The sequence below is a fragment of the Phalacrocorax carbo genome, chromosome 4 (genome assembly GCF_963921805.1).
Source record: "Phalacrocorax carbo chromosome 4, bPhaCar2.1, whole genome shotgun sequence".
Classification (NCBI taxonomy): Eukaryota; Metazoa; Chordata; class Aves; order Suliformes; family Phalacrocoracidae; genus Phalacrocorax; species Phalacrocorax carbo.
In genome coordinates, this window is record NC_087516.1 from 77,812,378 (window position 1) to 77,839,470 (window position 27,093).

The 27,093-nt window shown below is 38.5% G+C and overlaps 1 long non-coding RNA gene across 1 annotated transcript in view; it reads left to right on the forward strand.

Annotated features, from left to right (window-relative positions):
* The first annotated feature begins 14,506 nt into the window (after positions 1–14,506).
* The window catches only part of LOC135313180 (uncharacterized), a 60,353-nt gene continuing 47,766 nt past the window's right edge, over positions 14,507–27,093 (forward strand). Inside the window, exons 1-3 of the long non-coding RNA XR_010372806.1 lie at positions 14,507–22,686; positions 23,837–23,909; positions 24,904–25,012. This is a non-coding gene — a long non-coding RNA (uncharacterized LOC135313180). The remainder of the gene's footprint in view (positions 22,687–23,836; positions 23,910–24,903; positions 25,013–27,093) is intronic.

Genomic DNA, 27,093 nt, shown 5'->3' on the forward strand with positions numbered 1-27,093 from the left:
AAACTCTTGAAAAGAGTTCCCACAGGCCGTCTGGTACCACAGTTAGATAAGCAAGAAATTTTTATTTTCAAGGACAGTAAAACTCTAACTTCAGAGAGTGATTGTATGTGAAATTCCTGAGTTATCAGCAGTTAATATTAAGGCTCTTTCATTAGGAAACTGTTTGTATTCATTTTGGACCTGTCAGTGTTTTGTAAAATGAACTCGCATTGGGACATCTTGCTTCTAGTTTTCATGGGAAAATAATTCAGCTTCTTTCCGGACTGTAGCGGGGAGAATTATAAAGAAATGAACAGCCTAATTTTTTATCTCATGATAAACTGTCAGATCTGTTTATCACATGGTAGATTTTCTACCTAGAAGAGCAAAAACGAAATAGCAATAGTAGTATTTCTAGCAATAGATGATGTTGATGTATTTAGTGATTAACACTTCCTTCTTTACTGATAATTTGGATCCCATTCTTCTGCATGGACATCTGTACGCTACGTGTTCAGTTTTGAGGCCCAGCACTGGATGCCAATAGTAATCTTTTCCAAAGCTGTTACTTTCCTCCAGAAAATAAGCAGAAGACACTTCATGTTTTTCTCAGAAGCTGAGGAGGGCATGCCACTAATAGGGGTAATTATAATTATAGGGTCTATATCAGAGGGTCTTAGGTGTTTTTTTTCTAGGAAGCTTCCTGTTTTGTTATGAGACTGTTTGTCTTCAACCTCCTTTCTTTTCTTTTGGAAGCCTGTAATGCTCCATGATAACAGACAAGTTTACAGGTGTCCTTCCCATTTACAAGAGGTTGTACGCTCAAGTTTACAGGTTCCCTTTCTTAATGAAACCAGATCACTTACAGCTATCAATTCTAACAAAGCTGATCAGGGACAAGCAGGAACTGTCACTGTTTTCAGCATTATAGAAAACTTCAACATGATGTTTTCCTGCTCATTTCAAAAGTCCTTGGCTCAAGTTACATATGACTAGTTAGGCTTGAATGAACCACCTGCAAGGTTTCAGCAGGCAAAAGGCTAACCTTCAGCTGTATCTGCAGATTTGAAATTGGAATCCAGCATCCCCTAGGCTGATCTGAATTGAAAAAAGAATAAAGCATAGTAAAGCAACAGACATATGGTCCAGACTGTAATGTAATTGTATAAAATAGGCCACAGCAGTTACACTGATATAAATTCATATGAAGAGAATCTCGGAGAAGACCTGCATATGGAGAAGCCTGTTTCATATAACGTCGTTCTGTAGTGTATCAGCTCAGTGGAAAAAGTGACTTAGGTGTTACACTTGGGTGTGACAGAAAAGCGTATCACGAGATCTATGTGCTGTGTATTTTTGTGTGGAGTTGTAACCTCTATGGTGTTGCGTAATAATCTTTATGCTGCTCTTAATTTTAGTTAAATAGAGAGAGCTTTTCTTAGAGTTTATCAGACTAGTGTATTTCTCAGTCCAGAGAACTTTAACTTACTGCTACAGTTATAAAAATTAATGTAATTTATGTGTTCAGGAAGGAAAATCAATCAGTACCATATACTGAGATGTCTGATGGTGTTTTAGCTATGTGGTCTTAATTATGTGCAAGAGAATTAGGTTGGTGACTTTTTTGACGTGTCTGGGGTGGGACAACATTGCAAATGTGACTTTTTTTTTTTTAGTTTGCCTTTTTGATATCAGTAGTCACAGAAAAATTGATATTACAATTTTTTATATTTTCTTCCTTTATATTTTTCCTTTTTCCATTTGGTCAATGCAAACTAAGGCACCAAGAACAGCAGAAGGAAAAAAAACTCCAAAAAAATGAAAAAAGAAAAACATTCAAAAGTGATGAGTTTTTAAAGCAGTTTTTGAGGGACAATGCTATTAAATCAGAAAGAAGAAAAACTCTTTTTTTGGGGGGAGGAAGAGGATAAGTTAATATATTTTACTTATTTTGCATAGGGTTTTTGCCAGAGATCTCCGCTGCAGAGTTGTGTTACATGTTTAGGAGTAATAACTGTATTTGAGAAAAATAGCTAGTTGCTGAAAGTTAGTACATGGAGAGCAGCATGTACTTTTTAAAACTATTTCTGGATAAGTTGCAATATACATATTAAGATTAATCACACTGTAATCAATAGCAGCAGTTAACTAACTGAAGCTTTGATCTTCTTAATGGCTTCAGTAGAACAAGGGATAGACAGGATCGATGTGCGAGTAAAAGACCTTCATGGGGAGCACAATAAATAGGTGCGGAAGGTCGAAGCCCAGCTCCGGGTTATGGCTCTTCGATCGTGTTCTCTAGGAATTTTCCTTGTGGGGCTAAAGTGGCTGCAAATATTCCTGAGCTCCTACAGAGCCAGCAGCTGGCTTGGCAGCTGCAGGTGTTTCTGTGGCAAGACCTGCCCTGTACTTTCCATGAGGTGCTTGAATTTCTCACAGTTGGAGGTAATATGATTCAGATTACTGAATTCATGGTGGTGAACTGTATAATTGAGTGTGTATTTACAATGCAGACTAACCATTATGTGGTATATTGGGTCTTAGCTTTCTTAAAACCAAAAACCAAACAACAACAAAGACTCCGCCAAACAAACACAAAAACTAAGAAAAAAACCAAACCAACAAACCCTCTTCCTTAGAGTAAAATTTCTGTTGACAGTCTCCCACTTGGTATTACCTTTGGAAAAGATAATCAGCTGATTTTGAGAAATGAGAAATTGAAAACTGTTGGTTTAAAGCTTATTGTTAATATTTTAGTGTGTGTGTTTGTATGTTTGTTTTTCTTTACTGTCTACTATGACAAACTGACAAAATGCATAATTAATTAAAATACTGGCTTTTCCATGGTAGGTTGTGCTGTGCAGAATAGCATGAAAAGCTAAAGATATTCCTGAAATAACGTGTAGACACTGAAATTTTAGAAGGCTGTGATTTTCCTTCCCCTACATTGTATAATTTTCTGCAGATCATAACATTTAATTTGTTCTCTTTATTTCTCCATTACAGTTAACTCCTTTGGAGAGAACTCCATCTCTGATGTTAGGAACAGCAGCAAACTTGCTTGTTCCTTTTGCTTTCCATTCTGATCAGAGCTACGGCCAGAAGCTGATACAAATCATTAATGTGATAGCATTGGCAAGTGCAAAGGACATTTATAATTCTGTTTTGTCTGAGATGATTGTGAAGGATTTGATGGCATCCTCTAGTTCACACTAGCAAGTTCTTATTAGAAATCAGGCAAAAGAGTAAGTAAGTTAACAGGTGTGCTGAGCGTTCTATGTTGTTGTATTTGAATGTACAGGCATAGTGTAGTCAAAGCAATTTGTATGCTTTGTGAGTTAGTTTGTGATGTTGTTATAAGACTATGTTTCTGGTCTGTGTTTTAAATTGCAACCTTTAATGCTCTTCATTTGCATCAATATTTATCAAAGCTGTTATTCTTCAAAGGCCTCTGACTAGTTTATTTTCAGTTTCAGTTTAAAAGGTGTAGCGTAATAGTCCCTCTAAAGCATCACTTTTAGAGGTAGAAGAGCTCAGTGTGCTGTTGTCAGCGTACGATCAGGTGTACCTCATGGCACAGATGAGGTATTGCCCTAAAGAAGTATAGGGATTCCCTTCATGGTGAGATTTGAAATCTGCGTATTTGTTTTTTTTAGGTTAGTGTCAGCTCAGAATAAGATAGTGGTTACAGCTGTAAAGCTCTATTCTTGAACACATTTGAATTTTGACAGTTTATTTTTGTCTCTTTTACATACTGTGGCACATCAGGAAGATGGAGTAATTTAAGGATGTGCAGTAACAGTTGAAAAGTTGTCACTGATAAAAAATTTCCTTGACCTGGAAAATTATTTGTTGAACATTTCAACTTGGGACTGCCAGTCTTAATTTTATGTGATAGTTATTGTTTATTTTTTTAGCCCCTGTTCCCTTGAAGCTTGAATCAGAAATATCCTGTGAACAAGGGTAGACAGTATATGGGCACACTCAGTGTTTGCAAAGCATTTGCTGCTATGCTGCATCACTTCTACCAAGCCCTATTTGTTATGTTCAAGTAGCACGCCTCTTTGAGTTGTTAATCTCAGCTACCTCTCATGTTACAACAGGAGCGTGATCAGAGGCTGTGCATGATACATAAACTGTCATCACCCTCCAGTGACGAAAGAGACCGGGGGAAACACCCGCCCATGTCACAAGTGGAGGAGAGACTTGATGGTCCATTTGTCTCTGTGGACTCAAGCTGAGGTAGGCAAAATATTCTTGGATCTCCATCACTGTGCGTGTCCTGGGCCTGATCACCTCAGAAAAATCTAGGTAGTAAGATGGAGGAACAAAAACGAAGCTACTCTAGTGTTTCACTTATGAGTAGAAATGTATGTGGTAATATATTTTGATGCCTGCCTTGAAACTGGTGGCAAGTGCTTTCTAGCTTAAACAAACAAACAAAAACCAGAAAACCCCTTTAATTTGAGTGTGCGGCAGGAGTGGGCAAGAAGTGTTTTACTGAGAAGTAGGTCTTTTTGAAAGTGGAACTTTCCACCACTTTTGATGGAATCTTGGTTAACACAGTCATTCTGCGCTGACTGCGCAATAATCGCTTGTAACGGGAGTCAGCCAAGTTCTGAGAGGGCTCTTGCTGCTCTTGGTCTTTGGTGTGTTCTGAGTGGTATAGGATTTGATAAATTACTTAAGCAGTAGGTCTTAGAAATGCACGTGAGATGCATTGGACATACAAACTGAAACTATTTAATTCAAGTAAATAATTTAGATGCCTACCACCTTTCTACTATATACAACTGAAATCTCAGATGGGATGCTTTTGAAGGAAGAAAACAAAACCTGCTGGTATTAGTCTGTAAGACTGTGAGTCCTTCCAGCAACTAACTTGAAGAAAACCTGGAGTTAGCAATATTCTTCAATTTAAGAAAGAGAAACGTAGTAAGAGTTGCCACCTAGGTTTTTGAAATGGTCGCACAAGCATTTCACAGACAGGTATGCATGCATATGCATAAACTGTTATATAGGTGAGATATATAAAAGACAGTCTAGCCTGAAAAGGTGAGATCACAGTTTTGTAGAACTCTGAAGCCTGATTCTGTGTGTGCTCCTGGAAATCGGTGGAATTTAAGTAAATTTTGCCATTTGTTTGCATTCTTAAGGGTTTTTTTTTAAACAGGATGTCCTGGTAAGCAGTAACTCAGTTGTGTACAAATACAAGCATAGATGGAAAAGAATTGCTCTTTGGGACAACAGAGTCATTTGAGTGCAAGTGAGAAGAGAACTGTAACTTTTATCTTTAAAAATAAAGCCATTTATGTTTAGCTGAGAAGACATTTTAATAGAGCCATGACTTCTGAGACCTTTTCACTCTCTGGAACAAGCATGAGGCCCAGGATAGGAGGAGTCTAGAGGTTTTGTTCCTGATTAGCCTCTGAGCTCTTCAGGACAAAATATCTCTCTTCCACTTATGTAGCGACTTGCACTTGCCTTTGCTTAGTTACTGTACTGAATGTCGTGGGAATAAGAACAACATTGCTTGATAATTACTGTCAGGGTAATAGGACCTGATGGGGAAACCAGTATTTGAGGACTGTGAATTTAATGTGGCAACAAATAAATAGAAAATGTCCCAGTTTTAATTCGCTATTTCTTTTGTTTTTAAAAAAATTATAACAGCAATCAGGCAAAACTGTAGCCTTTTATTAATATGTCATGTTGGTTCTGTATAGGATTAATTTCCCATAAGACATACACATCTTGCATCACAAGCAAATATATGGTTAGCTATGGTGTTTCAGCTGTTGAACGATACAACACAGTTAACTTAAAATGGCTACAATTCAAATATCGTTGATCATGTGTTCATATCCTTTAGCTAGAAAATCCCTGAAGTAATGAAGGTGGCTCTCAGTGTGTTTGTACATCAGTTAGCATCAGGTAGATGGAGCAAGTAGTAAACTGTGAATAACTGGTCACAATTTTCTCATTCCATTTGTTGCGTGGCGAAGCAACATTGTTGTTTGCTGAACAGTAATTGAAGAGAGGTTGTTTTAATTTCTATTTTTAATTTGAGAAGGGCATTCAGCAAAAAGGAACCATTAATAAAAGTTGTTTTTGGTTTGTGGGTGGTTTTGCTTTGTTTTGGCTTGTTTTAAATTATCCTTCTACAAGGAAAAGATAGTCCTTAAATCCCCAAGTTCAATTCCAGTTTAACAGCTGTTCAAACAAAACTGGGAGAGGGAGTGCTACAACAGGTAGTGTTGCGGCTGCATTAGAGACCTTCACTGCAACATTATCCAGGTTAACTCTTTGGTATTAATATTGTGGTCATTTTCTGTGTCATACCTCAGACTTCAAAATATTATTTAACAAACTTTATCTCTTAAATTCAAGGTAGATCATAAATCCACTTGGCAAGTCAGGAAGTACCAAAGGTGTTTAACAAAATGGCAGCTTTTTTCTAAATGTTTTAAAATATGGAAGTCCATCTTTCTGATATATGCTGACTGTTTTAACATAGGTCATTTATACTGTGATAATACTCAGAAGGATTCTTCTCTACATTATCTTCTACATCTGAATGCAGTTTGTTCAGTTTTGTAGTAGGTAGTCTTGGATTAAATCTGCTGAGATGAGATAATAAAAGGCCTTTGGGAACAGAAGATTTGTGATTGCAGATTTCACTTTTGCCTTGTTTTCTTCCTTTATCACTTAGAACTAAATTATTAAAAACTTTGAATAATAAAACTAAGGTTGAAAATAGCTATTTAAACAAATCTAATCTAGAAAATGACACTAATCTTGAAAAAAAGACAAGATGTAAATTTTTTTGTTTGTTTATTGGAGCTTGCTGTTTCTAACCATGGCTACTTGCTGCCTTTCCTTCTGGTTTTAAGCATAGAGTTTAGTTCGTGACAACTAAATCTTGTCAGATGACACTGACAGCTTATGCAGAGGATGTTTTCTACTGTTTTGCTTTTACAGAAATAAAAGGTTGTTGAATTACTCAGGTATTCTGGGCAAAGGCTACCAAGGCCTGAGCTTTCATATTCTTTCTTGTGATTTGAGCAGCCTTGAGTCACATAAGAACACCTTCTGTTAAATCTCTTTCTATACTTTGTTTTCTAAACTTGCTCTGTGCGTCTGAGAGAAGATCCTGCATTGTTTTTAGTGACCTGGGCTACGAGTCTTTCTCAAATGAGTACATGGAAAGTTTCTACTGCATTGAGGGTAGTTGTTGGTAAGCCAAGCAGGTGAGGTTATCCCTTTCTAAGCTATCTCCTTGCCCAGGTCCAAAATACCTGTGGGATGACAGGGGGAGGCTTAGCTTTTCAATATAGAAAAAGACCGTAAGATCAGCACATGCTCTATTGCAGCTACGGATGAGGCCAGCTGTACTGACCAGCAAACCAAAGCTTCTGTAAATTCTTCTGCCCACTCCTTTACAGTTCAGCAAGGAGGGCTGGAAAAGTGATTTCTTCTCCTTGCTTTGATACTTTTCATTAGCTCAGCGATTATGGTAAGCAATTATGATAAGGAAGGTTTGAATGTGGCCTCAGAATTCAAGTGAGGATTGGAGTGGAAAAAAAGCTGTGAAACAAAACTTCGTTTTTGTTTTCCTGATTCTAAAAATCAGTGTGTAGAAAGCAGGCCTTCTGTGCCACCACAAATTTGAACGTCCCTTAGCTAATCACTGGAGATATGGCAAAGGGTCTGCTGGTTGGTTAAATGTTACCTGTTCTCAGTTAGATGGAAAAACTACTATGACTGGTATGCAAGTTTAGTGGTTTATTTTTAAACTTAAAGAATGAACAGCCCATCAGAATGAAAATAAAAAAAAATGTTGGTTTTCCCTGGTATAAATTAGTGCATTTGCTTTGTACCAGAATAGTACCTTTCTGCTCTATATTTCAGTGATCTACTCTTTTAGCTGAGGTTGTCTGTTTTTTGTTTGGTTGGTTGTTTTTTTTTTGGTTAATTGACAAGTATTACAAAGAATCATCCTACTTAAATTTCAGTCTACTAGCTACCGGCTATGTGATTGCTTGCTGTGTGTGGTGAACATGGTTCTATTTTCTGAGTCATATTAGTATAAGGGCTTTATTATATATATTAGTATATCTTTTAGGATTAGCTCATGATTTGATTTCTTCATAAAGGATTAACAGGAGAAGATGGTATTTTCCTGTTCAACTCTGTCCCAGTCATGAATATTAAAATGCCATCGGTAAGCAGAAATACAGCTCTTAGCCAGGAAAACAGCCAGTTTCCAGTTAAATGTTACAAGGCAAGATTTTTCCAGAAATAGAAAATTAATAGTCAGGTGGAGTCCTTAGTCATGATTGTAAATTGTTACTCCTGAGAATAATACTGATCATTGTAACAAGTTATTAGCAAGGTGAATACATTTATTAAACCTAAGAGAACTTAACAGGTACGTGTTTGCTAGCAGACTTCTTTCATAATTTCTGGTAACTTCTCTTCTGAATATAAAAGCCCAGTCAGTAGTCAATTCTGTAATTGCAAGTTTCCTATGATTAGGTGTGCTGTTTTCTAAGTTAAGAGTCCAGCAAGGTCGGCTCAGAATATGGGCTACTATCATGTCCACAAGGATGTTGTTCATTTTAGCTGTAGTTCATCTCTCTGTTGATAGGGGATAAATACTTAAATATTTTGCATCAAAAGATATTTTCGGACAGATAAAAACAGCTTATGAAGGCATTTACTCTAAAAGTATTTACAGCTACATGCTTGCTGTGCACTCAAAATGGCTGTGGCCTTTGCCTTTGCTTTTTCTAAAAGCAGATCTGGGTTGGATAAAGTGACTGTTTTTATGATTTCTTTTTCTTCTCTGTACCCCTTGCGGCATATTTTGAGAAGACCCAGACATTAAGAACTACATTTTTCTAGAGGTCAACCAAAATAGATCACAGATTAATCGTTTGGTCTGTATTCCATTTCAGACATATGCAAGTGTATGGTTATGGAGTTCACCATTTACAATAGGCACAAGTAATACATTTAAGTTAGAAGTTTACGTTTGCATGCATGCACATACACAGATCAAAATGTGTGCACAGTAGGAAAGGGATGTTATGAATATGACTTCAGTTTTATGTAATGACCGAACAAGACAAATTGGGGTCGCCTTTATATTGGAAAGGATTAAAACCTCCTCTGCATGTTAGGCTGAGACAGCCTTGAGTCTGTGAGGAAAAACTGACAGTAGTAAGAAGGCCTTTCGTTGATGAGGTTCATTGAACAAACTGTTAATGTAACACAGAATATGGCTTCCATGTCTGCAGACTAACAGAAGCACCCCTGTGTGAGTAGACTTCTCCAAAGTGTGAGTTACATATCTAATTTATATTGACCCTGTGGCTTGGATTCCCAAAATAGCTGTGTTGGAGTCCTTACTCTAATGGAGAAGAGTGAAAAGTCTAGACAAAATTTTCATCTTCTAGGAAATTGGTAACATTAGCAAAGAGGCTGCAGTGGGCAGGTTTCTCTCATGTCTAATTGTGTCCTTACTTGGGCACCACTGAGAACAGGATTTAGAGTAGAGAATCCCTAATCAGGTAGGCACTTACCTGCTTTGAAATGAAGTGCCTATCATTGTTCTGACTGATACTGGTTACATGAGCCAACTTCCCTCTTGCACTTCGTTTTTGTATACTTTCCATGTGTTTCCATCCATATACCAGATGGATCTGGGTGTCTAATTTGGGACTGAGAGCATGTTCTAGGATCTGCTGCATTTCTTCTGAGTGCATAGTTTGACTAAACAAACTATTCTACCTGTCCTCTGCTTTGGAAAGTTCTTCTGTCCTGTTTTTAAACCATATTTGTCAAAATGGCATAGCTGCCAGATCTTTTATATGTTTCTCTCATTTCTCATTCTCCTACTGGCACACAACTGCTCTTCAAATTTGACTTGAATGGAAGGACACCATGAATTGAAAGATAATGACAAAGCATATGAAATACCACTGATTTATTCAAAGCTTTGGGAACTTTTTCTAAGGTCTTAAGGTGAACAGATCAGAGCCTTCTACAGCATAACACTTTGCCAATACTACCTATAATGTCTATCTAAAATAGTGCTGTGTACGCAGTAGTAGTAAATTGCTTCAAAGCTGGAGGCCAGGGATCATTCCTTGTGCTGAATATGTCCAGGAGGATTAGTATATGTAAACCTGCAAGGTAGAATATAGTAAATAATCCATAAAAATGGAAATCCAGGTCTAGATATTAAAAACATTGCATACACCTTCTGTGGTTTTCTGAGTCATGCAAATTATCTGTCATTTTTATTGTGTTGCTGTTTTTTTAAAGCCAACACAATTTTGAATTTTGCTCCAGCTCTACGAGCAAGATGTGTGTTATGTTCATAGTGTGCAGCTGGGAACAGAAAAACTCAGCTAATGTAAAATGACCCATCAGACAGTATTGTTGTGGCAAGATAATGGTCAATGCAAAATAATTTAGGTAGCCTCTTGGCTTATATCTTGTAGAATATAGCAGTCAAAGGAGAAGAAAGGAGAAATAAATAGCATGGGGTCAAAGTTGAATTAAAAAAATAAGTGTGAAAGTGAATTTGTAGAGAGAACTTCGAAATAGGTTGCTGGTTTCCTAAAAGGAGGAGGTGTTCTAGCACTGGAGCATTCTGCAGGAGCAGTCTGAAGGGCTTTATAACTAAATGGAGGTAAAGACAAAAGCCCAGTCTAATCTTGCTTTTTATCTCTTCAGTTTTCTACCACGGCTGCTGTCAGCAGCAAAACTAGCACAGCAGCCAGTGATGCTAGAAAACTGTCTCTGGCAAGAGCTTGCATCGATTGCACTGTTTTACTGGAACCCTGTTCTCTTCTGGATGCACACAAACTGGCTTACTGGAAAATTCAACATATTTCTGGTAGAAGCCGTGAAAACTTGGGCATAATGCCATATTAGAGATGTCCCTAAGCCTTCGTGGTGTATGAATGGATGACCACGGGGGTGGTTCTGTCTGCATTTTGCATGTGGGTAGCAGCATGTGCCACTTGTTAGGCCTAGGCTCACACTGTCCAGGGTGCTGATGGCACCTGAGACGCGGACACCCTCTGCACCACAGAAGTGGGAACCTGCCTTTTGGGACCAGTAAACTCCCAGATAAAGGACAGATCTCTGAGCCAGGCTTTGTTCTGTTCTGCACAACAACGTGAGTAACTAGCAGAGCCGATACCGACAGTGTTGATATTGTGATAATCTTTACGCAGGCATGGTATATAGCCATCCCAAAAGCATGGCTATCTGCATTTTGGCCTGAACTTAACTTTATTCCTCTGTGCTTACATTTGCATCATTTGCGTGGTGTTGCAGAATAATTTTTATTTTTGAGAAAGTAGCAAAAATATTCAAAGCATGAAAATTCATTTTATGTTGGTAACTGAGCTTTTATCGTGCAGTGTTGCCATGTCATGTAGACCTGGTTCCTAATCTCTGTAACTTCTCAGGTCAAAACTTGCTTTTGTTGTTTTCTCTTTGGGTTTTTTATGGTGTCTGCGGTCATTGCCACGCCCGAGTGTGACAGCAGAGACTTTAGAGGTCACTTTGGCAAAGGTGGAGGTAGTAGCTTGCTGTTATGAGTAGTGAAACAACAGATAGAAACTGACACGCGGATGCACTGGAGTAAGCTTATGCAATTTCTATGGGAGTACATAGACCACAGCTCCTGGACCCAGGAAGATGCAGTTGTTATACAGTGAGAGGTATGGAAATGGAAGTAAAATTTCATTAGTTGTATTTGAAATTGTTTGTATTTGATGTTACAGATCATTTACATCTTTTGAAACTATAAACTCAGTTTTGACTGGTAAGGCTGGTGGTTGTCTTTTCTGTGCTTCTGTTCCTTCTCCTTTTAGCACCAAAATTCTGAGATGGAGCAGAAAGCTGATCACAAGGCTCTGTTTCTATAAAAGCACTTGCAGGTTGAGGGAGGACTTGTTATTGTGAGGATTTTATTTGTCACAGCTAATAATTGAGCAGTGGGAAACTTTAAATGCCTGACAGTGTTGTTAGCAGGAATGCATGATGTGGAATATCCAGTTTCCTAAAAAGTCATATCACAGAATCCCAGGTTGGAAGGGACCTCAGGGATCATCTAGTCTAACCTTTTGAGGAAGAGCACAGTCTAGACAAGATGGCCCAGCACCCTGTACAGACGACTCTTGAAGGTGTCCTATGTGGCCGAGTCAACCACTTCCCCGGGGAGATTATTCCAATGGTGACTGTCCTCACTGTGAAAAATTTTCCTCTCATGTCCAATCGGAATCTCCCCAAGAGCAGCTTGTGTCCCTTCCCCCTTGTCTTCTCCATGGGACTCCTTATAAAAAGGGAGTCTCCATCATCTTTGTAGCTACCCCTTAAGTACTGGTACATAGTGATGAGATCCCCTCTTAGCCTCCTTTTCTCAAGGCTGAACAAACCCAGTTCTCCCAGCCTATCCTCGTATGGCAGGCTTTCCAGTCTTTTGATCATCTTGGTGGCCATCTCATTTTTCCCTTCTCCCCTGCATTATTTCATTGACACAGGAATAGAAAATAAGACTTCTCAGGAGAAGAAGAGTAATTGAACATCTAGCTCACTCAAAAGGACTCTTATTCAAGCTCAGAGAGTATGTTCCAGAGCTGTGGGGAAACTAAAGAAGGATTTACAGGTGTTTTAATGTTTGACCTGGACTGTCAATCACTCCTGCTAACTAAAGGGTAAGCAAAGTATAGTAAAATTTACTTCCTTTGAAAGAAAAATAATGCTTTTGAATTTAGGTTGTCTATATTGTGAGTGAAAAACATACAAAGTTAGGGGCACTTCCAGCTTCCTTTTCCCGTTGTACTATGGAAAAGTGCCACCCTTGCAGAATTACTAATGGATGGTCCAATAATTATGAGAGACTTCTAATTATCCACTGTGCCATTTTAATGATTCTGAATTTGGAAGCCAACGCAACCAAAAAGCCAGAAGATGATTGTAGTGTACATATTTGTTGAGTGCCTCAAATGGTCAGAAAGGCAGGAAGCGTGAAAGGGCAAGCATAATTCCCGTGGAGGTGCTATAGTGTCCTTCACAGGATCTTCTGAAATGGATCTTGTGGCTCTAAAGAGACGGATTCTAAAAATGGATGGATTCTGGAGGCTGAGAATGAAGATTTCAGATATTTTACCTTTTCTCCAGTCAGGAGAGACAGAAGTGTATTTTAAAAGAACAAAAAGTCAGATTCTCAAAATTGCATAATTTTTTAATAGAGGCTCTCAGAAAGATGACAGGTATCACAAGACATATAAAAAGTCCTGATGGCTGTCAAGGCTAGAACGGAAATAACATTGAATTCCTTTTTTTTTTTTTTTTTAAGCACATTCATCTCTAGACATGAAAATGACCACACAGATGTTGAATGGTGTTTTGACGATTAAGCCTTTATTATAGTTATAACTGTAAGTTTGTGTGTTATCATATGTTGTCCTCCTTTTTAATGTATGGGGTTTTTTACTGACTACCTAGCACATACATGTGTATATACGTTCACTAAGACTCCAAGGAAACATTTAAATGCATGTTGGACTCCTGTGAAAGTCCATAGGACTCAGGTGATTTTAGAAAATGAGGGAGAGGCATGCAAACACCATCCTAAACAGCAAAATAAGGGTGTGAGGAACTGAAACCTAAGGCTGTTTTTGATATACTTGTTCCTGCTAAGTAACAATTTACTTTTTAAATGTCTTGGGGGTTTTTGTAAAGTGCTACTTATTCTGAATTAGCGATAAAAACTTTTCCACGTATTTTAGAAATGACAACAAATTTCCTTATTCTGCCAACATAACATTCTCATTTTGTGGAAGAAAGCTTAAAGTCTGTTGCTCTTTTTTGCATCTCAACTTTCAATTCTACTAAATCTTTCAGTCACTTCTCTTTACATCTTTATTTTCAGCACATTTAGGTAATCTGTAGGGTTTTAAGTTGTTTTAGCTTGGGTCCATTGTGAGACATTAGTATCGCTTTGACAAGGTACATGGTGTGGAACATTTTGGTCTATAACACCAATGAAAACAGATGGGGGAGCAGAGCCGTGTATGACGTAAGGCATGCAAAAATGTGGGTCTCGCCAATTAATCATGGCATACTGCTGACAAATAAGTGACAGTAATTGATGCAGCCCTTTGAGAGATGATCTGGAACTACTGCAACCTGGGAAAGCTCATTCATTTCTTTTCCTTTGCTTAGTTAGTGGTGAATAACAGCTCTACTTAATTGTTGCTCAGTGTTGCTTTATAAGGTAACAGTGTCAGTGACAAGCCAAGAAGAAAGAGTCTAGCAGTCAGAGCACTGTCTGGCTAAGTTTGGTCTGTGTTCTGTTTCTGCAAACTACTGATGTCATCTTTTCAGTATATTGGCCACCAAAGGGCTGATGCACATGCATCTAAAGTGTATTTGAATATCAAATTGTGCTTTGAATATCTGAATGTGTTCTGTTAGGTTTTCTGCTTGACAGTCTAATTATCAGAATGCTTTTGTTGTTTATATTAATCTTATACTCTTAGGCTGTAGTATCAAGATCTCTAAGATGCCCAGCAGATTCTGGCAATAATATGCATGCACTCTGACCGGATCTAACTTGCACTCTGTCCTTTGTTTTAGGTGAACTTGTCTGACTCAGAGTCAGGCCAGAAGGTCTTAGGGCTGTAAGAAAATGTCTAACTGTTTTAACAGGCAGTATGCCAGACCAAGGCGATGTATATTCAAACCACTGTCTGCTGTTAAGGTCCCCTTTACAGAGTATTCCTTTTTTTGACAGCAGGGAGAGAAATCAAGGCTCAGTCCAGAATACTAAAACAAAGAGATATTTTTGCTGAATTTTCTCTCCAGTAGGCAGTGGCTGGTTCCATCGCACTGAGCAAAATTTCCTTCCAGGGCAACAATAGCCTGCCTTGGTTGTTACTGGAGTGAGGCCAAAATATTTCATTTCAGTGCAATAATATTTTTACAGCAAAAGAGCTGCTGAATGGGGCCTTCTAGGACTATCATATTTGCTGGCAGGGCTACCTTCTACCCAATCATGATTTAGATTTGCTGCCATTTCCTTGTAATTACTAGGCTAGGGAAGATAGTATTCAAATCCCTATTACTCCTGAATATGCTCTCTGATGGTTTCCTTTTTTGCTTTTTTACCTCTTTTCTGCTACGGCGGAACAGGTATCCCCAGCTCTGAGAAAACGAGGAGGTAGCCAGACAGGGGTGGCATAAATAGCTGTGTGGTAAGATGGGCGAGTAGGAAGAAAGCGTTGAGGACTTCCAGCTCATTGCTCTGGTTGTTTCATTAAACAGAAGGGCAGCTAGTCAGGTGGTAACACTGGACAAAAGAACTGGCACAATGACAGACCACCATGGTCTGTAGGAAAGAGGAAATTTTCCGCAGTTTTCATATAAGATTCTGCTGTCACTTTAGAAAGAAGGAGTAATTGCTCCCATTTTATGGATGTAGGAACTGAAGCACAAGGCAATTACTTGCCCTATTTGCTGATAACCCAAACACTTGTGTCTTCCATTGACTGGAACAAGAACTGAAGAAACTTATGACCTCTGTGAACCAAGTTGGCTACATTTGATTTGTCCAACCTCTGTAGTGATTCAGCAGCAGAACAGAATGGAGGTCTAGGAACAGATCTAAGAGTGGAAGAGAGGGAAGCTGCTAATGAATCAGGTGTTTCCTCTCACTAAAATCCCTTGCAGTGGCACTGGCAATTTGGATATTCCTAGCTAAGCACTGCAGTTCCTCTGTGGCTGCAAAAGGCTGGTGTGAAGAGCTGGATAGAACTGGAAATGCTGCACAGAGCTGAGAAATGTGGATGTAGTCACCTGTATGTGAGGTGACCTGGGAAGAGAGGCAGTTCCCATGTTGGTGGAGGGGCCGCACCTACCTCCAGTTTAATTCTCCAGAGCCCTGCAACACGTCAGAGGATAATGCATATTTCATACAGGTATAAATGAGCGTGCACTTCAAAGGCTGCCTGTATCATGCAATCTGACATTTGCATCCTTGTCACTATGGTTGTGACCAGGCCTCAGAGCTACTGAAATCACAGCACAGCAGTATTTCTGGACACTTGATGAGTTGGCGACACCAGTGAAAATATCCTAGATTCAGCCCCTCCTACAGGTTCTTTCCAGGTGATGTACCAATCTCCTTTTGGGGAACAAGGGTTTCGGTAATAAATGTCCATTAATTCGTTCTGACACCACTATCAATCTGTAAGCACTATCATCTGCGTCTAGTCTGAAGGGTTTCAAAGCACATATACGCCAAGGAAGGAGCTGTCACAGGGGCCTTTTTCAGCCTTGAAAATCTTAAATCATTCTGCTGAATAGTGGGCTTATATTATTGGTGTACCCAGAAAGAGACCTGTAGTTAAAGCAGCGATATACAGAATTGCAGGTCTGGGAGCGCCTACGGAGGTGGTTTGTTCAATGCAGCATTGTGGGGGTTGGTCAGCAGTAATTCCCATCCTGCTGATGGTGTATGAAAGGTAGATGATCTCTTTTGGACACATGACAAACTTCTCTGGATTTAGTTTCAGATTGGCAGAGCATGTCGTAAAGACATCAGGTCTTTTAGCATGCATTATATCATCTAAGCACAAAACTGAATGAACCATTCTTTATTTTTCCATGCAACTCATCGTCCAGCCTTTTCTTCTGGAAACACTCTAAATGATGCTTTACTTCTTTTTGTGAAATCTCCAACTCCTGATTTTTGCCTTTTTCTTTCCAGCTTGTGATTTTTTTTTTCCTTTTCTTTCTTTAAGCTTCTCTTCTGAGTTTTGAAGTGCTGTAGGCATTGGTGACTGAGCAGCAGATTTTTTCTTACTTCCATTTGGCCATATTTGCTTTTTGAACACAAATATACCTCTTTAGAGCCTGAATTTTTTCCTCACATCATTCTTGTTCTCTGATATTTCAATGCTGTTGCTAGAACAACTACTGAGAATGTGCTAGCAAAAGGCTGCAAGAATGTGTCTTCTCTAGCAGAAATAGTCAAAATATGGGGCTTTGCAGGGAATTTCCAGTAAGAGAGGAAACTGATGGCAATGCAAAGAAAATCTTCAATGACATCTTACTTATTTGCAAGGAAGGTACAAAACTCTGATTTTCTAAATACAGAAAAACAAAATTAAAAAACAAACAAAAAAACTCCCCAAACATAAAATAAGTCTAAAGTCTGAGTGCAATTCCCAGAATTTCTTGGTCAGTATAAAACCTTCTCCGTCCATCAAGGCTTTTTTTTAATGTATGTACACATGATTCTTGCTGTGACTTCCTGACTGGCTTTGGTTGTCCTTTCTGTTGTCTTGTACTATTTTGCCTTCTCATTTCAGATGTACAGCTAGACAGTTCTGCCAAAAAAATATCCTGCGACACACCTCCACCTACGTAGCTCAGGTTCTGAGGTGGCCTTGTGTGCGGTTTTGTTTTGCATGGTAGCTTATATGTTTAATCTATTCGACTCTCTAAAGCAAGTTTAATGGCTTTATAAAACCATCTTAAGTGAAAGACCAGTGTTATCCCAACCCATCTTAATGAAGTTTAATCCAGTCTGCCACCTAATGACAAGATCCTTTCGACCCCACATTTTACACCGGAGTAAGCAGAGGTAAAGATGTACAATAACAGAATGGCTTCTCTTCTCCTTGTAGCTCAGACCATCTGCTGTTGTTACCGCATTACCTGCTGAAAATTGCTGATTTTATTGAAACAGCTTTTGCTGTCTGGTACTGAACAAACCTCAGGTGTTTATGTGCTTGTGCCTGGAGGGAGAACAGCAGCAATTTACAATTTCTATGGGACAGTTTGGATTTGGTGTGCTTACTCTTAGTAAAAACAGATCTTTTTGTGTACATGGCAAAGGACTCTGAGGTAAGCATAAGCTACAAGCAGAAACGCTACAGAGAAGAGACGTTTGTGGAACCTTAGGTAGATTTCTGTAACTTGCATGTAAACTTATGAGAGAATATCTTGGAGACTAGGAGAAGGGTAAATGAGATGCAGAAGGAACTCATCATTTCATCTGAGTAGATGTGGTTTTGCATGTGAAATGGAGAGAACTGCAATTTTAGCTGTTGCAAAAGTCCTGGCAAATGCCAGGAGTGTTTCCCTGAAAGTTTTAACCATTGTGTTCTCAACTCCACTGAACCTTTTCTCTTATTTTAGTAGAATTCTTGGAGTAGATTAAGTATGATATGAAATCTGTTTCCTGCTAAGTATTTTTCCCTCTTTGTCTTTTCCCTTCAGGTTATTGTTGCTGTTATACATGTCAACTTCTCAACCCTTCCTTTCCTGGCTGTCTTTCCCTGTGTTTAGATCTTTCTCCAAGAAATCTGGAAAGATGCACTCATCTATTTTCGTTCCAAGCAGAAGAACAAAAGCACAAAATGAGTGGTGTATTCCCTGCTGATTTCACAACTTGAACCAATATTTTTCACAGTGTTTTTGCAGCCTTCCTCCAGAGGCACCTGCCAGATCTTGATCCCTGCTCAAACTCTCACTGCTGTGGATTACTAGGATAAGATGTGACCTAGGAAAATGTGACTGCAAGTGGTAAAAGCAGGAATTTTTTTCTGTGGAGAAAAGTTAATACTTCTTTGCATCGGAGTTTGTTATAAGTAATTATGCAGAGCTCAAGGTCCCTAGAACACTACGTTCTGGTATCTTTGACACACCTTATAATGTGTTTTTAACTTTGATGCAATGTAGCTCTCACTGTTTCCTGCATGCTATAGCTACTTTGCTGAACTGCTAAAGTACTGTTCTCTTTAAATTACGTTTTTCTAACGTTTCCAAAGCTGCATGAATAGAGGCAGTCAGTGTTGTTAGGTTCATTCAGAAGAGCACTTGAGACTTGCTGCCTGTGATTATGTGTCCAAGCAGTGACTGGGAATACAGATACCAAGATAGTTAGTTCCTTACTATGTTTGTAGTTCTCTAACATTTCAGTATTTCCAAAAGAAGCCAAGTGAGACCCACAAGTATTCACAAGAGAAGGAGGTATTGTGTCAGATGATTGGGTGTCATGTCCCTCTGAGAGTGCTTCTCTGCTGCCTACCTTACACAGCCCATTGCATGGCAGTCCCTGTGCGGGCTGCAGCTAGCAACAACATTTTCTTAAAGTGACTTGTTGCCTCAGGAAACTAGCAAAGGCTATTACAAAATTAAATGTGGCATATTTACTGAAAGCATTTGTTAGTAATGTGGTTTATTTTTAGTTTTTGCTTTTTAAAAAATCTTATTTGTTTATTGCAGATATTTTGTTCATTATATCTTGTGGTGTTTTTTCCCTAAAGTATTTCCAGTTTGCATAAATGCTGCTTTCCTAAGTGTTGGGTCAGAGTCTGCATGTGAGGAGGGCACTGCGTGCATTTTTGTGCATGTTTTTCAGTTCTGTAGTACTGACACCGTAAAATAACATTTGTTCCGAAAGCCTTGTTTTCAGCTTGGAATAGTGTTTGGGTGTTACATGAATGGTCAGCATTTTCCAGTTTGCCAGTTTGTGCCTGAAACTAAGTGTGACTCTACATAGAGTGTTAATTTTTTTTTTTCTTAATAAGATAATAGTTCATTACTATGCTAAAAGACTTTGTTTTGGGAAAAGATGTTTGAGTGATTTGTGAACTAAAACCTCACTGTCAGTTGAAAATGTTACTCTAAGAATTACAGTTTTATTTGATGTGTGCACTGTGGTCTTCCACTTGTTCTCATTTACAACCTGGGATGCTATTTTACTTTGGACTGGTTTGCACCTACCAGTTAATTACTCCTAACTCGTGAGCTTACGGTTTAGATTAATAGTTAAGAAAAAAGGAGAAAAACACTGTTTCTAGTTTGTGGCTGATAAATGAGGGATGAAATAATGAGTTGGCCTGGCCATGCTCCTGAAGTCTGTGGCAAAGCTAGAATTTGAAACTGTATTCTGAGTCAGCTATTAGATCAGGCTCCTTGACTGGGAAAAGTTTCAGCTGTACAGAACCTTTTTTTTTTTGTATGGAGTAGTTTGAATGTCACCTAAAAACCAAGTTCTCTTCTTGTTTTGACATGAACAACAGAGATTTCCTCTTCCGCTGGCAGACTTCATTAACAATATGGCTCTTTTAATCACTAGGCACTCACCCAAAATATCCTGCACATTGTTGGAGTGTCCTTACTGGTAGGAAGCATGACCTTCTCTCTGATACTAGGCCACCAAAAAGAATGTAGTAAATTTTAATGTGATTGTAACTTAGCCAGCATTTACATAAAAGAAAACAATGATCTTCTTGTTATGGAGATCATTAATGAAACATCAGCACTGGTCTGCAAACGCTACCATGTTGTGATCCAGCTGAAAAAACAGCCTTGTGTAACTTGAGTGCATTGCATAACACAGGAAGTGGAAAAACAAACTAAATTTTCAAGGGTTGTTTACATTTGAACTAGATCCGAATGAAAAGTCTACAGTGAATAGCTTTTTGAGTAATTTAACTTATGTATCCTCTGAAGGAATATCTATGAAGCTGAATATATTCTTTCTCGCCTGTTCAATGCTGGTATTTGTGGTTGCATTTTTTAGCATGTTAATCTAATGTTTGAAATACATATAGCATTGAATTTCAGATAAGTCATGTGGCGCTGTTTCGTTTCCGACTGGAGAAGGGTATGAGTACTCTGCGGTCAGGATTTGTAGGTGATTCAAAATCCATCTCCCTTATGCAGTCAGGCATGTAACTTTGAAATTTGCTTATCAGTTAGTATCTTGAAAGTTAAAAACAGTAAGTCACATGTTGTGATAGGCGAACTCATGTTCCAATAAACTCACGGAAACATAATAATTTGCAGAACTTGCTTGATAGATTTTATCTAGGTATAGTTCCTTGTGTTTCAATGCGGTACATTCAAGACAAAGTAATTTCTCTCAAATAGTATTCTTCAATTATATCTCACTGTAGAAAAGCAAAGTTGCAAAACTCAGCGAGATTTCAGGAGGAGGCAGCCAAACGAGAAACTCTGCAACTGTTTCTTATAAGGTCTGCCATTTTCCAAAGTGTTAAAATCCCATGAGGATCAAGCGTGTAAACAGTGATCTGAACCTCAGTTTTGGCATTCAAGCCTGAGATGTTTGTTAACAGCTTTAAAAGTCCTCCCCTGATATCTTTAAACTTCCTGGATCAGAGATTTCTTTAGGGTGAGTTACAGCCTGTTGGAAGTTTATCTTGTTATAAAGTTCTTGAAGGGAATGGCATCCAGGCAAAAAAGATTAAAAATTGGATTTAAAGACTGAAAAATGAGAAAACTGAACTGCAAGATGAAACTGTCAGTTCTTGTTATGAGTGGTGTGTAAACTAACACATGCACAGAGTTCAAGAGACTTATGTTGACTTTTCATTAGCTGAAGATCTGTTTCTGTGATCCAGCTGAAGGGACACAGACATTGCTGACCAAAAAAAGATTGCTCAGCATCGACCAGCAAATTGATATTGGCCCACATGTGAATTATTAATGGACAGGATGGCCACATTGTGAATTGTATTTTGCCTTTCATTAGCAGGAGAGGAGGGGAGTGTGCTGTGCTAGCTTATTCTAGTAAATAGCGTGGAGTTGTAAAACTTGAAATTTTATTTTATGTACCGGACTGAACAGAATTGCAGGACATACTCTCATGGTTTCTTCTGTTATCATTAAAATTAATAGCCATCTGATAGGCATCAACTTCAGTGTAAAAGGAGGTGTTCTTAAGTTGGGTCAGCCTTCAGTGGATAAGCGAGAGGCACATAAATCTGGGTGTTCTCAGGCGTTACTTGGCATTGGATATTTTCTGCCAGCAGGACCTAAGGGTAGCTGATGAGAAAGCACTTGACAGTGGGTATAATTGCTGTATACCATGGGGCTAAAGTAACTTTCTCAGCCTACATTATCTGCTCAAATAAACTATGTAGTATTAAGAATGCATTAAGTATTGTGGTTTATTTGATCACCAGAACTCTCCCGCCCCTGCCCCCCAAGTCACAGATGCAGCAGTGGCTTTTCAGCTGAGTGAGGATACCACATAATATATGGTTGCCTGGGGATTATTCTTTGGATTTGGGTTAACTTAAAATTTGGCTATGTTTTTATAATTATTTTTTCCTTTATTTTTCCCATGTGAAAAAAAACCTGGTTTTGATATATCTCTATATATGTATATTATCCATGTATTTAAAATATGTGACAATATGCAAACTGTATTTCAAATGGCACAGTGCTGGCCAATTTCCAACCTGGGTTAGATTTATAGGATAATAGTATATTGTATTGTTTTGTGTCAAATTTTGGACTAATGAACAATTAATTTCAACACACAACAGTGCCCCCCCATCTTTCTACATATAAAACAATTTTTGTGAAACACAGAAAGTAGGTGAAAGATGCGTGCTTCCTTAAAGGGCTGACTGTTTCAGGGAAAATATTCGATTTCGAGATCTGTTGAGATTACACTGAGTGTGTTCCATTATCTTATTTGTCCTCTGTATTTCAGTAAAGTCTGGAGGTCATTGACAGTTGTGCTAAGTGCTGTACACACAGAATAAGAAAAGTGGTCTTCCCTGCGGTTAAAGGGAGAAACAAGAGCTGGTTGTGAAGAGCAATTGTAGAAAGCATAGCGCGTGCTTTGTAAACGTATGTTTGATATTTTTTTACCTTTACAACATACATGTGAAAACAAACTTCCCTGTTCTTGTTGCTTCATTTCTAACTTCTCTCTTAACAGTTCTTTTTACCTGACATTAATGCTTCCATCTATATCAAGCAAGCATGAGGTAATGAATTAAAGATTTCATAAACTCAAGTGGGAAACCAGACATGACAACTGAGATTGCGATTTCACCTTTATAAAAATCAGACCCCATTCAGGTCAAAGGCTTTTTTTTTTTTTTTTTTTGTCTGCTATTGCTTTTGCATCAATGTAGCTGGGAAGATCTCTATTTTTTGAAATATTTTTCAATTATGCCAATAAATAAAAATGAGTGTTTAAATTTTATTCCTTCCTTGCCTTTATCCTGATATAAAGTACTTATGAGTCTGAGCAAGTCATAATTGATTGTGTGTGTAGCAAAATTAGTTAGGTAGTATCGTAAAGATTATTTGATTAAACCTGTATTCAGAATGTATATCCTACATATTTATGGATGGATTAAAATATAATTAAAAATGTGGGTCCAGCTCCATGAAATAAAAGTTGTAAAAAGGAAAAGTAAAAAAAGGTGAATAAAGGCAGAAATGTGGATATATTTTAATTCCATTTTATTTATTTTTAAAAGAACTGTATTTGATTTACTGTAACTTTCTAGAAAATATCTACAAATGAAAGGGTCTTAGTAACGCTTAAATGTAGGCCCAAAATGTGTTGTTTACTGAAGCGCAGTTTAATTGCTTCCTAAACCTGAAAGGATGCTAGTTGTTAGTAATACCGTTCCAGAGATGAGTGAAGTCTTGCAACAGTTCTGTTGCAGAAGATGCCTTACTCCTGACAAGATCCATCTTTTGTCTCGTGCTTGCAGCCTGTAGGGTGCCTGTATTAGGCACGTAACTTCCTATATCTCTTGAAGGGTCATATCAAGAGGAGTCCGGGTGATATAACTAATACAAAAATGTTCTGTATTCAGCACACCAGTAGCTGCCACTTTCATTGAGAACAGGTACAAGGAGTTGACATCTCTTCGTATTTCAGTATTTCAGCGACTGACTCCAGTATTTCAGCAACTGAGTGTGCACACTGACCTTGGGAAACTTGGATTGAATTTTGCCCTCTTGTTTTCCTATTTTGCAGAACAATGGCCTGGAATGGAAGTGTTTGTTCCAGTTTGGGATGTGCCACTCTGAGGAGAGAGGGAGGGAGACAGGTACATCACTGTCCCTAAAAGATGGGTTTTGTGCCTTTCTTTATCCCTGGAAAAGCTGGTTTTATAACGCAAGGCTCTGAATCCCAATGTGGCAAAGGAATGACCCCTGAGTTTCTTTATGAACCTTTGCTTCTGACACCAGCAAAGATTGTCTTAGCAGCCAGATGAGACTGAGACAATTTTCAGGTCAAAAAAAAGAAGTACATTGTTTTTTGCACTGCACACACTTTTATTTATTTATTGTCTGGTCCTCAGTTCCTTCTCATGTTTCTGTTTGCTAATCTGAACAAGAAAATGAAACCTTGAATGTTTGCCGCATTGGGAAGTAACACATTAGAAATCTGAAATTAAAAATGGCTGAATGGTTTGTTTATCCTCTTAATTAAAGGTGGATTTTTCTCTAAAGTACAAGAAATGCTTTTTTCTTTCCTCTCTTCTTTTTCTGTCTTGAGGAAAAAAAAAAAAGTTTTTTGGGGGCAAAATATTTGAGAGCTGTAAACTGCTGAATGCCTTATACCCTCAAGTTCAGTGGGAATGCTTTGCAAACAGCTATAATCTAGCACTCTGAATAATTTTGAATAATTTACTGTGGCTACTTTATTCTGTGATCTGTTAGAGCCAGGCTGCAGTAATTGAAGGTGAAGTAGCTTAGCCACTGGAACTGCAGAAGACAATAGGGGTGAATGTGTTTCAACAGAGTATAAGGGTTTGATCAAAGTCCTGTGCGTTATCAAAAGTAATTCCCTGTTGTAACAGGAGATTGCCTGCTGGTACACATGTTTTTAACAGATACCAAAGCCTATTATTGTCTATTATTTCTGCAGAAGGATGAACTTCTGTTCAACAGCCCATCCTTTAGGAGAAGTAAGTTCAAAGAAATGTCGAGCAAATGTCGCTAGTCATTTTGAATTAGTGGTGCAAGCTCATGAGGTCACTTGTAAAAGTGATGTAATATGCAGAAAACCTCTAATAACTGAACATATGTTGTATGTAGGGCAAGAAGCAAAGCAAACTGGAACACTGACATGAAATTGAGCAGCGTGTATTCTGTATCCACATCAAAGGTCTGGACGGAAGACATTTGAGACAAGGACATGGAGCTGGTAATGTCTCTATTTTTCTGGCTGTAGCATCAAACATGAATGCATTGTATTCCAACAGTCTGAACTTCAACCTCTTAAAGCGAGTTCAGACCTGAGGAGATTTAGCATTAATGGCACAGTTGCAAATAATTGGGGTTATTTTGCTTGTTTCTTTATTTACCTCCATGATCAAATGATTACATTTGTGGATCTGGTGATACACATTTAATGAAATGCCATGTACTAAATATTCAAGATTTTTCTTTTTTTTTTTCCTCCTGAATGGGGTAAGAGGTTGCATGCGAGAATTCTGATGTTTGTTGCAGTTGTATTAAAATGCACAAATTCATTCTCTGTTAATTAACACTACAAATTAGCATGCTATGATTTTATGATTTTTTTTTCTTGAACTATGCAGATTGCTTACCTATGGAGCCTGCTGCTTCATGATGTTCGACCCTTTACATTTGCTGCTTAGGTTTCTCTATAAACCTGAGCTCATAATTAGGATGAAAGTAAATGGAAGAGTTACTTTAGGAAGACCTCTAAGATAGCTCTCATTTGGAGAGGCCATAAGGTGCAATTAATTATCATGTAGAAAAACTAACATTGATGCTTGAAGCGGCAGAGCCTAGCTTTTGGCGTGAGTTAGCAAACCCACTTTTCAGGTCCTTGATTTGGGAAGGGGCTGTGCAGTCTCAAGGTTTGAAGGTAGCTTAGTGCATCGTAGCTTTGGCTGTTTGCTTTGCAGTCCATTCTGCAGTGCAAATGCCTCTGTGATTTCCTTGGAGGAGGGACAAAATATTGTCCACTCCTAGAAATAAAATGAGATTACATCAACTGTAAGATGGGTCCTGTTGTTTGAGTGCATATGCAGCACGGAACGACTGATTCATTGCTTGCCTGTGCTGGATGTAACCATTTTATACCACTGCAAAATGAGTGTAAAACCCATGACTTACACTGTGAAGCTTTAAAGTGCGCTTCATTTTTGTATTTATGGTTCTGTCTACGTTTCTGAGTTTAGTGGAGCTTCCAATGCAAAGCAGCTCCTGCAGGCAGCCCGGAGAGCTGCCCAGTCTGGGTAATGGGTGGACTGGGATTCTTACTGCCTTGCACTGCACCCCAGTATTTAGTCAAGATGCACACCGTACATGGGTGGGCAGAAATCGTGAATGATGACTGTAATATCCTGTCCTTGTTTAAAATTGAATGCTTTTGGGAACTTATGGCATATATATGTGCAATACTTGCCTTCTCAGATGTAACTGGCAGTTTAACTGAGGACCTTTGTTCAGTATAGTTTGTGATTTGATTTATTTTGACTATCAACTGTGGTGATCTCTTAGAAAATCACTCTGAAGTAACTCAGAAAACATTTCTCAGGAAATAATCCTGTTGATATCTTCAAGGCATGAGTGTTATTCTCCGTGCTCAGGATGAACAAAGAAATAAATTCTTTACATTCACTGGGGTCACTTTCTTTTTTTCCAAGTGCAGGAAGAGCACAGTGCCTCCAAAGCAGCTAAGCATTACTGTGTGCAGAGTATGTGTTTGAAGAGCAAAGCTTTTCACCCATCAGCTGTCCCTAAGTACATCAGGTGAAATTAGGTGGCTACAGAGTCAGTAACATTAAAATTCAATGGGAGATGCCGACATTGGCATAGGATGATTTCTGGTCCTGGAGCCTTCATGCAAAGTGTACGATATTCCTCTCCTCTAATCAGAAGCAGATTCTCCCCTCCCAGCTTTCCCTGTACTCTTGCTCACATTCTTATGAGTAGTGTGGGCCAGTCAGTGAAAACTTAATTTCCCATAATATCTTCAAGGAAATCCGTGGGATTATCACCACCTGTTACCAGTGTGCAGCACTGATGCTGTTCCACTCTGCAAGGTGAGGTAGAAAGTAAATGCAAATGTGAATGACAGTTGCAGGAGTGGATGGCTGCAGAAGAGCCTTGCGGGTATGATTTCCTGCCTCAGACTCCCTGTCTGGATGTCTCAGGACTCTACACTTCATTCCATATTTTTCCTCTCTTTATTTTCCCCCTTCATCTTTGTATAGCTTTTCTGGTCTCTCTGTGCCTCACTAATGCTTTTTG